The sequence below is a fragment of the Neolamprologus brichardi genome, chromosome 12 (genome assembly GCF_056152115.1).
Source record: "Neolamprologus brichardi isolate AB-2024 chromosome 12, ASM5615211v1, whole genome shotgun sequence".
In the NCBI taxonomy this organism is placed as follows: domain Eukaryota; kingdom Metazoa; phylum Chordata; class Actinopteri; order Cichliformes; family Cichlidae; genus Neolamprologus; species Neolamprologus brichardi.
The window spans coordinates 15,758,622-15,774,405 of NC_142115.1; the positions used below are offsets into that span (position 1 = coordinate 15,758,622).

The 15,784-nt window shown below is 41.8% G+C and overlaps 1 protein-coding gene across 2 annotated transcripts in view; it reads right to left on the bottom strand.

Annotated features, from left to right (window-relative positions):
• pebp4 (phosphatidylethanolamine binding protein 4) overlaps positions 1 to 15,784 on the bottom strand; it is a 53,829-nt gene that overhangs the window by 9,334 nt on the left and 28,711 nt on the right. The gene's annotated exons all lie outside the window — the stretch shown is intronic.

Below are 15,784 nucleotides of genomic sequence, written 5' to 3' on the forward strand. Positions count from 1 at the left end.
AATGTGAAGTGCAGATATTTTCATAAGCATTTTCTGCTGTATATTTGTCAGGTTAAACTCCCTCAGCCCCAGGAAGCACACAGTCAGGCACTTCACACTGCAAATTGCACACAGGCATGTTTGTTTAATATACTTGGCTATTTACTGCAAGACGGCTGCATCCTTGAGTGGGTGGAAAAGGACTAAATATGCTGTCTGTGAAATGGCCCAAAACCCACTTGAGGTAAGCGTGGAAGTCCCCATCACAGACTGGAGTATGTGGTCTCAGCACCTATTTCTGTCCTCTTTTTGCCACACACAGGCTCCCCCTACAGGCTGACGGGGGTACTGTGTTAACAAGCAGCACCAAGGACAAAAGACAGGACCAAGCTGCTTTTCCCCCCAATCTCAGCTTGAAATTCAAGTTCCAGTTTAATAAGAACACATATCCACAGAGAATAAAAACTGTAGTAGGACAGCAGCTCAGAGCAGAAGAAGGTAAAGCAGGAGGATAAAAACAGAAATAATGTTTTAATTTTCATCTTGGGAATGGTGCATCCAGATTAGGATTATGATATATGTTTTGAAGAGGATAAATGCATCCAACTGTTGGAACGACATCTTTTCAAGGACACTAATAAACACTTTCAATACCTATCCAGGTTTCTTGACAAGTAAATTAAAAGCTTTATTTTGCTATTTACTCATACGTGGGACAGGGGACTATTTAAAGCAGACCAACCATAGTTTGACTTCTCTCTTTGCTTCTTGAAGGCCGCAGCTGTCACCTGGCAGCAGATGAAATGTACTTTGAGGATGATAACGGTTCATAATGCCAATTAAAATGCTAAAACTACAGTTATAAGCACACAGAGTGTGCAGGTCTATGTCAGAATGACTGAGATGCACAAACGACCTTAGCATATTACTATCAGTTTCAAATAGTAATTCACTCTTTCAGCAGATTTAAAGCGTGCATTCTGTATCGTGCATATGCTCTTATCTATAATCCTGTAACCTCTCTTTAGGAATAACAGCGAGCATAGGAGGAGTGTTTACACAGACTGATCAAATTCAGAAGATTAGTTTCAAATGTGAGTATCTTCATCCACCGATCGGTGAGAAAAAAAAGAAGCTTTATTTAGAAATAGCAAGTGTCCTGCAGCCTGCAGGATCCAAACCCATTGCCATAGCAACAGGTAGTCAACATTTGAACGTGCAACATTTTCCCACATCTTAATGCTCAGTTCTCGCTCATCCTCCCAGGCACCCTGTGCCCTTTTAATTTCATTATAATACATAGAGTATAAACAACAGCAAATGAATAAAATATTGAAATTTAGCCAAATAATAAAAGATAAGTCAATAATATGCGGAGTCAATAATATGCCGATCTAACACACAATCACATATATTATTATTCACAAGAAATAAAAATAAATAAAAAAATAAAAAAAATCACAAAAGTAGTTTAAGGGTTGAAGTGATTAATCTGTATGGAGCAGAGCTGCTATCACAGTCGCTGTGACCAAACAGGGCCGTGCTGGGGTTGCTGATCCTAACGTTCACTGGGGAGTGACACACTTACTCACTGTGACCTACAGGCCAATCTCACATGGGGGGCGGCCTCCCTCAGGGACTTGGTTGTGGGGTGTGACGCCAAACATGACAAGTTGGCATCGCTGAATGATAGCCACGATCTGTGTTAATAACCTTTATGAAGAAACGCCCATTTTAAGGTATGGGTATGTGTAGCATGTTATCCTTGCAGTATTTATGATAATAAAAACAAAAAAATATTTGGATCTTTTGAAGTTGTGGAAAAAAATACTGAAAATTCAAAAGACAATCATCAGGCTGGACCGTGGAACAGTTTAATCAGACTAAAAACTTTAAGCATAAAATGATTTTCTTATTAACCCCACCCATGAAAAATCTGTGAGTGATTCATCTGATTGTTGATGAAGAAAGAATCCAAGACTGAGATTCACTAGTATGCCAAGAGAATTTGAATGCTGCTTATAAATCTGTAACATTTATAGAAAAAAAAACCTTCTGTAGTGCAAATAAGCATAATATTACTTTACTAACCGAGATACCCTAAGACATCAAGATACTCTGAGGCACGATATCCAAGACTTTATACACTGAAGCTGTTTTCACACCCAAACTCTGAAAAGTCAGAGGAGTCAGGTCGGGACATCGTTTGAAGTTGCCCTTTCTAACAGTAGCACGCAGCAGGAGATAGTCTGCCTCAGCTGCAGTCTCACAACTTGAAATGCTCCGGTTCGTTTAGAAGAGGGAGCTGTCTGCATTTAACTGCAAGGACACATGATCCCCAGGCTGTTACCTGCACTATTAACACATGGGCTTCACCCTGACTTTGCACTACGGGGATCTAGCAGGTTATATTTGTCAGGTAATTTCTAGAAAAGTAAATGGAGTAAATGACTCTAGGTGACTTGATCTATAACACAGATCTATAAGTAAAACATAGATATTAGAAGAAATGGTTTAATGACTGTGTAATAAAGGGCTTGATGATATATTTTCCACTCCAACATATACACATCAATTGTATATTAACACTATAAACTTCTTCCTTTCTCTTAAAAAATACAGTTTCCTCAAAAACATGCCCAGGGAATAAACAGTGCAATGCTTTTGCTGTACAAAATCTATGTTCACCAGCAGTTGTATTTTTGGATTGTTTTTTTTGACCTCAAGCTGAAGATAAAAGACACATTGCATAATGCAGATGTCAGAGAAAACAGTTGTTTTCAGCTATTTCCTATATGCTCGACCATAAAGCCAATGTGAAAAACGCAGCTTATTCATTGAAAACATTCATACATAGATCTTCTATCATTAGCTGTTCATGTAAGAAATGAGCTCAGATTGAAGCGCTGTGTAGAAAACCAGCAGAACATTAAAATCAGGATCTTTACAAAAAAAGAAAAAAGAAAAAAAGCCTAATGGAGTACTCACGGCTAATATGTCAGTGTTTTAACTGTTGTGCTATTTCAGCAGCTGAAAGTTGAAAGACACTAGAAACAGCTTCATTCTCTATGCAAGACAAACATTACCACTGTTTCCCTGTAAGTATTTTCTCATTTACATTTTAAATGTCTGTGTTCGTGAGATTCTTCTATGCTCATTCACTGCACTTAAAACACAGATACCACCCAGCTTTCTGTTCATAATGCAGTAATGCACTGCTCACCATGCATAAAAAACATGGTTACGGGTATTAAAGTTTCATACCAACACATATATTCATAGTACTGTATGCTCATTGAAGTAAATATCTAATCAGTCAATCAAGTCAGGAAATAGACGACCTGCTGAAGTTCAAAGTGAGCATCACAGAGGGGATGAAAGGTGACTTAAGTGACTTTAAATGTGTCACGGTTGTTGGCGGCAGACCGGATGGTTTGAGTATTTCAGAAACTGCTGATATACTGGGATTTTCCCACACAGCCATCTCTAGGGTTTACAGAGAATATCTGCCGGCAGTTGTCTGAGTGAAAATGCACTGCTCGTACAGGAGGTCAGAGGAGAATGGCCAGACTGCTTTGAGCTGATTGGAAGGCAATAGTAGCTCAAATGCCCACTGGTTACAACCAAAGTATGCAGAAGAGCATCTTTGAATACAATACACGTCAAACCTTGAAGTAGATGGGCTACAGTGGCAGATGACCACAATGAATGCATCTCCTGCCAGTTAAGAGCAGGAAACTGCAGCTACGGTACTGCCTAAGTCTTCTGTTTCCAAAATTGTCCACTGTCTGGTTTAGATTAGATTCTGCTGGGACATACTCAGCAAGGTTTGAATTTGGCATAAACATGAAAGCCTGGATCCATCCTGCATGTATCAATGGTTTGGGCTGGTGGTGGTGTAATGGTGTGAGGGACATTGTTATTGGCACACTTTGATTGTTTAAAATGTCGACTTGAGTATAGCTGGTGGCCATGTAAGACCACAGTCCACTTCTGATAACTGTACTCAGAACAGAATAGCAATTATTTCTGTGAGGATCCAACATCTTGTTTAATCTATGCTATGATTTTTTAAATAATCACTGTAAAGTCAAATATTACGAATTCCTGAATTTTAATACAGGAACAATTTAAGTTCTTCTCTTTAGAAACTATAATGAAACAAACAAAGCATTTCATAGATTACCCAGACTGAGTTAACTCACCAGTAAAAAGACTCGAGTTATTTGGGAGATATTAGAAGCAATGCATATGTCTCGTATCCTCATTTGAGGGGAATACCCATTTAAGCTGTGATAGTGAATCACACACTGAGCAATGTGGGAACACCAGCTACTGACAGAGATAAAAACTGAAAGTGTCAATGTGATTTATGCCGATGCACGAGGGTGTTTAAGTCTATCGAGGGGAGACTAACTAAATAACTCCTGGTATGCACTAAAAACAGTGAACTAGGAGCAGCAGTGGGATTGGAGATTTGACGCCTAAATGGGGCAGATTTGGTTTTTGTGTTGTTCAAGGTGGATCTCTTTTGTTCCACTCTTATCATAAAGGTGAATCCAAACAACATAATATTCTGCTGGTGGCAAGTGCACTGGTGAAAAAGAAATTTACCACTTTAATTTAAGCGAAGTATTTTTGTTTCTTGATATGTTTGTGAGAGCGAGGCCACGCAGTGAACAGGGGAACCCCCTTTGAAATGGAAGGCCTGAGTTCAAGACACTAGAGCAGGAAACGCACGCCCTTGGAGGTTGCCCTTAAAAAGACAGTGTCCCTGCAAGCTGTTGTAAAGCTGACCCCGACCTCTGAGCCGCCCGCGAAGGCCAATCACGGCCAATCATACAAATATCAACATCTATATCCATTACACAGTTTAAACACATATGAAATATCATTAAGTTATAATCCAGAGTTCGTTTCCAGATCTTAAAGAAACAGCATTTACTAAATATTTGTTTTGTCACTCGTCTCGGCTCGTTAAATGTAGAAGCCAGTCACGTCTTAAGACACCACGTCTAACTTATGTGCGCCCAGCTGTGGTGTTACATTCATTGTGGCGTTGCTTGCCTTCATGTTTTACTGACTATTTCACACTCTGACTCAAACAAAGGCAGAAAGGATCCCAAACAACCTACACATTATGAGCAATGAATAATTTCTGATAATCTAGAAAAAGCCATGCGGCAGAGCTTTTTCTGTGGGTCACGTAAAAGCCTGACACGCTAACCACCAACCAGCAAATTTATCTCAATCCATAAAATGAATCAGAATTAGTTCAGACTTGATAGCGGTATTATTACCATCATGAAATTCTTAAAAAAGATAGTAGATGGGACCCCAGGCGCATCTCCGCTTTGTCTGAAAATGGTGAAACAAGGTGAAATATGTCACTTTATGAAAGTGAGCTTAATGCTATACATGAATTTCTAACTTCTCTTGATCTTAGGGCAGTAGATGAGCAGTGTGTTTGTATAATGTGTCTACATAACTTCCGCTAGGAATCCTCCGACACGAGCCGATAGGTAGGAGTCCACAAAGAGGCGGTGGGTGGGTGCAGGGGTGCGGTTTCAGCAGGAATACCCGCTTGCCCAACAACCCTTCTCCTTCTCTATGTGGGTGAGTGCTTCCCTTTGTCAGCAAGAGTTACTCATGCACCTCCTTGTATATCCACCACTTCCCCCTCCCTTGCACACCCTGTAAACCCACACCTACGACAATCAGCACCCACGTCCTTCTAATGCAGTTCTGAGAGCATCATTCTCCCTTTTACTTGCAGTCAGGCTAACAGACGGGGAGAGAGAGCATGACAGATGGTGTTCACAGCTCTATTTCTGAGGCTGGACTTGTACTGCCACCGCCACCCCTCCCCTCCACCCCCCCTTGCCGATTCCACTCAAGCCAAGTGCTTATGACTACCTCCTCATCTTCGCCTCAGTAATCAGCCCATTCATTTGCAGGGTTATTGTGAATTAAAAGTCCTTGCCTCACAAGGAACCTCATGGTTTACAGGTTAAACACAGAAAAAAATCGCATCATTGCTCAACTACAGAACGTGTTATCCAGATATAAATGGAAAAAGCACCAAATTTATGTTCAAAATTATTCAGAGTTTAGGCAAAGTATACAACATTTTGCTTACAAAACAGTAAAAAATTATGCAGTAAATTAGAATATTTTGTGAGTCTGGATTCAGCCCCCACCCCCCTTTCTTTTATGTCCCAAAATGCACAGGAACTATAGGAGCAGTGACCCAGTCAAAGGCAGGCTCTCCTATGCACGCTGTTGTCTTTATCAGCATAGCAGACATTCCCATCAGTCGAGTTCAAACTTGTGGCGTGTGCCACTTCTTTTACACCACAGGGGTTTCTCTGGTATCTACTCATGCTGAAAAGGTTTCCTTGAAATCCCCGTTTTAGTTTTTGCCCTGAGTAGCGATACTGGATGATTACAACACATAAACAGCTGCATGCATGACACCTTTTAATGACCCGATCCTCAGATAGGATGTGGAAACAATCTTTCAGCCGCCAACTTTGGCCACCAACTGTGACGCCATGTTTATGGCCATGTAAGTGTCATTCTCCTGCATAAAAGCTCAGATATGATCAATACTGGGCACCAAAAGCTTAGCAAAAACTGACAGCCAGCCAACAGTTTGTGAGCACTGTGCAAAAAGTTGCCAGTTTTCTAAAGGTTGTTACTTCATCTCAGATGGGTTACTTCATCCTTGCCAAACCTGTCCAGGCCCCATGCCAAACTTTAAACTAGAAGAAGGAACACTTGCGGTACACTCTTGCTTTTCCTCGTCTTTACTTCAGTTTTAGGACGATGGCACCAACCAAGTGTTCTACAGCCACACATTTGGGATTATGGTTGATCTGGCTTCATAAACTTTGGCTAACAACGGAGAAAACTAAAAGCCACTATGTGTTACAGTCTGGGGTACCACTCAGGATTTAATCGGGCTGACGTGTAACTGGTTTGTCATCTCACCCATGTGTTGTGACTGTGCCAATCCTCCTAATCGGCACAACAGTGACTGCTGAGCCTCCGAAGAAGTCGGAGGCTGATATAATTGAGCAATTTCACATATTGCTGTAAATCTGGTGGCCTAAAAGATGACAGGTATTGGCCAGAGGAATTTACAGATTCAACTGTGAACTCCTGCTACTATTTAGCCCACCTGAGGCACCTATCACTAAGCTGTTATCACATAAGCAAAGCATGCCTAAAATTTTCCTGGACTTAATGGACAGTCTAGTGCATTCCCCACTAGTGAGTGGGCTTCATGTTTTCCGTTGCCTGCATGCTCTGTATACACAGAGTATTTCCAGTAGAGTAACTGCAACTTAAGATAGCTTAAGATTTCATTACTGCTCTTTAAGGATCCCTCAACACGACTGCACATTAAAGATTATTCAGGGTTAGGAGGAAAGCCTCCTAACGTCTGATTTAGACTTCTGTGGTGAATCTTTGTAGAGCCTACAACGCGAACTATGTGAGTGACCAATGCTGTTTTCAGCATTTGCGCTTGTGTGTGTGGTGCATTATTTGTTAATTACCATGTGGTAGTGTCCCAGTGTTTTACATGCAATTCCCCCCGCAGCCATCACGAGGAACCACCTTTCTACAAACCAACAGAACCTACTCGTTTTTAGCTATACTGGATGTACGTGTTATGTTACTAATAATGCACAGTGAACTTTTCCTAGTTTTGCATGTTGAAGGTTTTCCACTGGCAAACCAGCAAGATACTATTATTTTAATAAGCCCTAGTGAGTGCACAGTGTTTGTCACATGGATAGCGGTGCTTCATTAGCAGCTCAGGTAAACAACTTTAGCTTGCTGGTTTTTTAAAAACACTTAAAAAAAAAGAAAAAAGGTTACTATATTCTCTGGCGTGGCTTGTGTCTTTGTGGAGCTAGCTGCAAGACAGCAGGTATATAGAGTTTCTTTTTGCTTCATGATTTCTACTATAACAAAAATGAACTAATGCTGAAGACTAGCTTCATAGCTAATAGCACACTACAAGCCAAGTGTACATCACTATTAACTAGGACTGGATACATTGACATTGCTGATGGCTCACTAACAGGCCTTGACAAAGCACAGTACTGCATGACCTGGGAGTTGCCAATATGTTCAGCCAATAAGCACAGCTTTTGTTTATCGGCTGAGCTGGTACTGAAAGGCTGACACTTTTAACATACGGGTTATGCTCATTTTTGTACAATTACTGAGGCCGCTGTACACCATCAAAATGCAGGAAAATGCACAAGTGGTAAACTTCATCTTATACATTCAAATATACTACAGTAATGGAATTATCAAGAGTTATCCAAGTAGTCACAAACAGCTACAATGTCTTTAAAACATGTGCTAAGTCAAAGCATTTTTAGTGGTATTTGTGGCTGTGTCTTTTGAACCGAATGGGATGGAATCTGGGGTGTATGGTTAGTAGAAAAATATAATTGTGGTTAGCTGGGCAGAGTGGATTGGCCTTTGGAGGAGAGGGTAAAAGGAACTGGGGGCGTCACCCTTGATTTGCTTCAGTGCATGAACAAATTAAGCCACTTAACAATAGCCTGCTGGACTAATAGCTTCAGTAAAGAAACTCATTGGGCTTCGGTAATGAACCTGAGATGGAAACATAAACAGTCCAGTTATTAAGTGAACTCCAGCCACCGCTGACATCACCTGACACACTGTGACATGCTAAACCTACACTCCTTTGGTAATGCTCATTAGCAGGGTGGGATGCTATTACTCAAATCACTGACTTAAGAAACTAGCCACCCAAACTCATTATCGCACTCATCTATTCAGTCTAATTTGCATACATTACAAAGTGGCTGTGCTGGGCTGGTCATCTCAAACTCAGCGAGCAGATTGGGCCTAACAGTACAGAGTACAGGCCAAAGAGAGCTTTAATAAGCTAATTTTATCCAACCTGGGTGCTGCTTCCCTTACACCTACTGCGTGTGTGTTAGCAAGTATGGGTGCTGATGAGTCTGTACTTTAGTACTGTTGAGGGAAGCCCAAGCTTGAGTTCCCAAGGTAACAGTCGGTTTGAGTGGGGGCTGGCTGACTCATTTGAAGGGAATCCTGGAACCAGAACAAGGCTGCCCACTCGCCCCACCCCCAGCTTCATCAGCACAACAAGCAAACAAGGCGCTGACATGTCCCCATGTAGGGCTTCCCACTGACGGGGGTGGCACTGGAAAATCCCAGCCTGAGCTTGCCTACAAGTAGCATCAGAGGACATGCACGCACAAGCATGAGGCCTCCGCGCTTCATGGCTTCGCTGGTTTCTGTCGGCAAGACTGGAAATCCATGGAGATTGTAGATGAAGAAATTACAACAGAGCGGTAGGCCTACAAATACGTCGAGACACGTGCTGGATTTGATTAGTACATAAAAGCACGGGGGAGATGTAAGGGGGGCAGAGGAGGAGGTTGGAGCTTACTGAGGAGTCCATGGCATTGAATTAAATCATCTTTTTTTTTAGCTGCGAACAGTGACACAAAATAAATGAGAATCAAAAACCTTGTGGGCTGGCACATGAAGTAGGAGGAAGGGAGTCAGAGGGAGAGGAGGATGAAGGAGGAGTAGGTGGACAAGAGAACTAACTCTTTTTTCCCACACAGTTAATGCAATTATTAAGAAATTAAAAGAGATCAACAGGCGTGTAATTGACCATTTAATTAGTTCAAGGTCAGGTTGTTCTTTTGACTTTGGAGGGGCGGTTGGCCAAGGTCTAGATTCGTAGGAAAACTTTGGGCAAGCAGCTTACAATTTACAACAATTAAATCGTCACGTATTGTTTCCGCACAGTGGTAACACAGTCTTTCGATTAAATTAAGCCAAATTTGCGTTATTCACAAAAAGCCAAAGTCATAAAGTCGACATACTATTAGAAAACACAATAAATGTTTTTGGAAAAAGTACATTCTGGCCACAAAACAGAAACTGTACATGTATATTCAGTAATCTCGCTGTGCAGAGTAGCCATTTGATTTGCTTCTGTCCACAGTTACATCTGTTGATAACTCCACAGTTCATTCAGTGTCTTTAGTCATTAACAACTGAGAGCTGGTACAAAGGGATTTAAGAGGCAGCATTACTGTTTTGAATCGCTGGATGTTTAATTCTTCTATTATAATTGAGGCAGGAGCGAGACAGAGGTTATGGTAACTGCTGGAAACCTGTCCCACTTCACAGAAAGGTTAATGAACCTTACAAGTCCTATGGGAGATGGAGTATGCTGTTAATTTGACAAACGTGGGAAATAAATGCTTTTATGCTTTTATTGACGGTGACCAATAGCGGCCTTTGCTGGAATGAAAGGTTTTAGTCTTTTAGGTGCTTTGCTATGAGGCAAAACAATAATGTGGAATGCATTTGTTGGAAGAAACTAAGTACATAATTGTTTGAATAGCAATTTCAGGCCAAAAAGCATCTTCATTATTAATTCCTACTTTTGGGGAAAATATACTGCGCAAAATGTACAGTAACCTAATTCATGTTATGAAATAGCTGCCTTTATTCTGAATACATTTGCGGGAATGAGGGATTTTTAAAAAGCTGTACTTTAAAATCTACATATTTCCACATTCCATTTTATGCACCATTGGTCTGGGTTTCATTTTAACAGGGCACCAAGGGTGTAATATGCTGACAGTTGGAGAGGATCATGTGAAACAGAGTTGGTGTTCACCTGAAATAGGCTGTGGGCTAGATGGAAACATCGCAAACGGCGGCTGTGATCTGATCAGGATGGGGTTTTAGGCACAGGACCAGCTATGTATACAGTACGCACGATTAAGAGATTAAATGGATAATCTCCTTCCCATTCAAAGACATTGATGGAGGCAGAGAGCTGGTTTCACAGACTTTCATTCTGGTTTTTAAATCTAACCCAAGAGATTCAAAATCCATGTTCATCAGCTGCTCACCTCTATGATCTCCCATAAAACAAACCTATAGAAAAGGGGTGAGCTTAAATCAATAGAGAAAAGGACAGAAAGCCTTCTGGAACAATTTAATTCGAAGAAGATACAACAACTCATGTTTTCCCCCCAGCAGGTGACACTGATACCATGAAATCCTCATAACAAAATGTGTCAATAAATGTTCTCTGATCTTCTACCCCTTCGGTTAAAGACGTCAAGAAATCAAGTACTCTGAATCATGTGCAGCGATCTACATTAGAGTTTTTCTTATGTGAACATAATAATCAAAATATGGCAACATATCTCTTTCCTTTCCTGTATTTTCCAAATTGTACTGAATTTATTTCAGTTTAAATGCACAACTAACACTGTGGTATAGCTACTTTTACTCAAGTAAAATGTTTGAGTACTTTCTGTGCCACTGATTAAAAAGCCCCCTATCATTTTCATTCAGGTGGAGCTGAAGAGTGTTTTTAAGGTTAAAAGAAATCTACGTTGACTGTTTGTAGGAGGACATTAAGAGCAGACAAATTCAAGCATTTTCGAACACTTCCTTTTTGTTCTTCGTATAAGAAGATTAAACAAACATGGGTCCTTTTAAGCGGATTGAGCAAACATCTAGGGCTGTCAGTTTTTTGGAGAGGACAGTGCCCATTCTCAGCAGGTGCAATTGCTATGATCAGCACAGCTCCTTTTTAAGCTCTCTCTTTTAACATCAGGTTTTATTTTTGCACAGATGCCTAACTGGCGTCAGAGCAGCTTAAAAGACTGCAAACTATCACCGTCCTAACCTTATAGACCTGCCTCACATGTCTTCATGCAGCCAGCCCTGGTCTCGTTCTTCTTGATACCCCCTTCTCTACTGAGCCAGCTCACCCTCTCTGTCTCTCACTCTCACTTTCTCCCAGCTATACTATGGGCACTGATTCATGTGTCTGTGCGTGCACAATGTTTGCCAGAGGAACGCACAAGAATCCGAGCTCCACAATCCCTCTTAACCTCTGACCTTGGCTTATTGTTACCTGTGAGCAGCACTGTGGCAAACATGTTGTACAAGTACTGTACAGCCCTGCAAGCTGTTTGTGTTCTGCAAGTATGGAGGGCAGGGGAGGAGGGAAGGAAGAGAGGGAGCTATTTAATCCCCCCCAAAGGAACTCCCCTCTCAACCCGTATCGTGAACTCGCAGGCAAATCGCGTTGCTGGAAGGCACACCACACACACACTGCTGTCTTTTTAATTTCATCAGCTGAAAGAAATCTATACAGTGCTTTGGAATCCGACTGAGCTGCAGAGAGAAGTGAACTATACAGCACCCTGGAATGTAAACAGGTTTCTCACCAAGTGTAGCATAAAAATACCACATTGCAACAAACCTCTTGGCTATGATAATGGTCAATGGTACAGATCAGAGGTCTTAGTAGATTTTATGTTTGTTAGTCCTACAGCATATCAATAAGAACAACTTGAACAAATCCAGAGAGCAACTCAGAAGAAATGCAGCATTCATACTGAAATTACTCAAGTGTAACAAGCATAAAATACTGGATTCTAGTGAATGCTTTCTATTGACGGCCGATTTTCGGTTGCCATTACAAAAAGCATTATCTCCTGAGAATATTAGGAGCACTGTCATTAAAATCCCTTGCAGTCAGCTGCTTGGTTGAGACCAGATATGGGCTGTAATCTGCAGAGAAAGGGCTCCTTTATTATCCAATGTTAGTAATTGTCAAGCATTGTTACATTCACAGAAACGGGCACAATATTTATTTAATATCAGTAAAACCGAGCCAGACTCGGTTCTATTTTTCTATCCGTCTCTACAGATAACTGTCAAAACTCCACCGCCAAGCGTCGGTAACTCTGACATACCGTGCACACTGCTTTCTGGGCACGTGTGCTGCGCTTTCTTACCAGTTGTAATTATTTATCCATTACACAATACACTGTAGATCTTTGCACTACGCTCCACTTTCCGACTTTTACAGTTAGGATAACTTTTGGAATCCAAACAATCAGTACGTACAGCTAGACAGGCCCCTATAATATCTGTCAACTTTGCATTCATAGCTGTCACACTTAATTATCATGCCAAAATACAAGAAAATACATTGGCTGCAGGAGGTCCTTTGTGAAGTCTTTGTTTTTGTGTACAATTAACTGGCAAGCATGCTATATACTTAAGTAAGGGCTATTTTAGGTGAGCATAATTGTTAGTGAGTTGTTTTTATCAGCATGCCTCACTCCCCTTCTCCAGGAGACACCCCTAAGAGGAAGCATTTTCCACGGCTGCGGCCTAAGCAACCCCCCGCTAGCCCTGACATTTGTTCATTTGCCCGCCCTTCTCTTTGTGGTTTCCGTGCCCGCTTTTTCCTCCCCTCTCCACGTCTGTCAAAAATTGACCACTTTACAGGGGGAACAGGTAGGCAGACTCCGTCAATCCCCCCCCCCCACCTGTACCCTGAAACGCACAAATTCGCACGCGGGGCCGACTGCCAAAGATCCTGCTTTACTGACTGAAGTGGAGGGTGGGGGGTGTGTGGAGGGTGGGGGGGATGACAAAGACGACAGCTTGTGTGGGGGAACATTGTCTGCGGCTGCGACGAGAAATCTTTTCAGGAAAAACAGGATTTTATACACAATGGTCGTGGGTGTGAAGAAAGGGGGCACATATTAAAAGAAGTGCCTTAATGTGTGCATAGCTACTGGTTTCTTAAACTGCATTCTCATGGATAAGGTCCAATCTGCTCTTTTTTCCCCCTACAAGGCTCTAGTGTGACAGACTGGATCAAAGAGGGCTTTCCAGGTTGTCCTTGTTTTCTTGGAGAGCATTCGTGATATATCCAGGACAGGGCTCAGGCTGGAAATTAATCCAGCACGCTGACACAGTAGACCTATCTGCTTAAATAAAAATAAATGTGCAAGAGATGCGATTTTGGATGCTTCAACTCCCCCCCACCCCCCGAGAAATTTAATTCACATGACAATACAAACAGGAATTTGGGTTGTTATTAGGCCACGTGTAAATGCTGATTATTCCCTCGGCGCTCAACCTTTCCAATTGCTCACAGGAAACCATCGCAGCTCACGTTCTTCATGCAGTGAAACCTCCTCAATCATCTCACCACAGCAACCGTGGCGGGGAGGTCAGTTGTTATAGAGATGGCAAGAGGCTTGGTCCGTTATCAGCTACAGTATTGTGTGTGCGTATAAGCGTGCGTGCACTTGAGTGTGTGTTTACTGTATGTGGACGGGGGATGGAGCTGACAACTGAGCGGAGGATTCTTATGTAATTCTCCCTTTAGGTGGCGGAGAACAGTGAGAGCAGCAGCCCACACTGAAGAAGAACCTGTTTGTTAATAAACTGCAAGTAAGATAACATTGATGTATTATTACATGGTGTTTGTACTCAAGACAAGGGCTGTCGAGATGCAAAAAAGCGCCAGGCAAGTTGGCATGTCGCTTCACAAAGCATTGATTTTTGTCCTGCTAGCACTCCACCAACTTCTTTCAAACATACACACGCGTCCCTGGATGCAGACATCAGAGACATACATGACGGCTGCGCGAAAGAAAAAAGTAATGCAAGAAAAATAAAGCAAGAACTAACAAAGACTAGCGTCCTGAAACGGCAGAGACGGAGAGAAAAGGCTGCTGGGGTTGATATTTTTTGCAGGGAGGGAGTCCAAAAGATGAACTCCATGTAATACCACCTCTGACATTCAGCCTGGCTCTAGTTGACAGGATGAGCACATGCTCTAAATGCTTAAGCACCTCCAGCTGTGCTTCACTGTTAAGGACTATTGTTGACTTGAACCAAGGGAGGCTTTTGGCTTGTTACGGAAAAAAAAGGGGGGATGAATGACCTGCGTGCAAAACTTTATCAGGGTTAAACTAATTCAAGCTAAAATACAAAATATGATATCTAATACACAATTTTATGTCGATATCTTGAAACTTTTGAAAATATTCTTTAAATTCTGGCACAACTCTCGTCATCAATCACTTAAACAGGTGCTCCGCTTTACTTCACATATTTATGTTACTGACAACAATCTGTTCGTATTCTTTAAGACACTTACCACAAAGAACATGTGTTTATCCTGTCAGTTTAAGTTTAAACAAAGGATGACAACAGGTGCACCGAGTGGAGTTTAGACTGGATAAAGTTGCTTCACAGGACTCGGAGTCAGTAGGCACTTCTGCGTAAAAGTTTGCGAAACCACAAACAAGCAAACTGTTAACCTGGGTTATGAGCATGTTTAGCAACTTTGGAGGGAGAAAAAAAAATCACATTAAAAAGGAAAATTGTTCACTTCCTTTGCGCCCACCCCCTTGTCATAAGATATGGATGTCCCGTAAGGTTATTTGTGTTTGCTGGGAAATGAAGTGCTCAACTGGATTAAAAACATACTGCATATGTTTGGAAATCTGTTTCCCTGGGCGTATGAGTGGAGTGAGCGAGCGTGAAGCAGCAGCTTGCGTCTCCTCCAAGAGAGAGGGCAGACACTCTCATCATTAGCTGGGCTACAATGTGCTCCTCTACCTGCTCCAATCTGCACAGCCAGGCTCCGCTCTGACGCCAGACAGATGTTCCCAGCACGAGGTGCAAAGTATCGAGAGGGGAAATGAGAGTGAGCAGGAGAGAGGCAGAAGAATGGAAATATTCAGCAGAGTACACAATAAGAGTTTAATTATGAATAATACCAATGGTTCTTTGTTCTCACAATGAAGCTAGCTATGGTTCGCCTGGCCTTTGGGAAACTGTTTTTGGCTTCCATATGGGGGCAGCTGTCTGTCAAAAATAAACGCTTAAATCATAACATGCCACAGTAGGGATAATTACGGGATAAAGA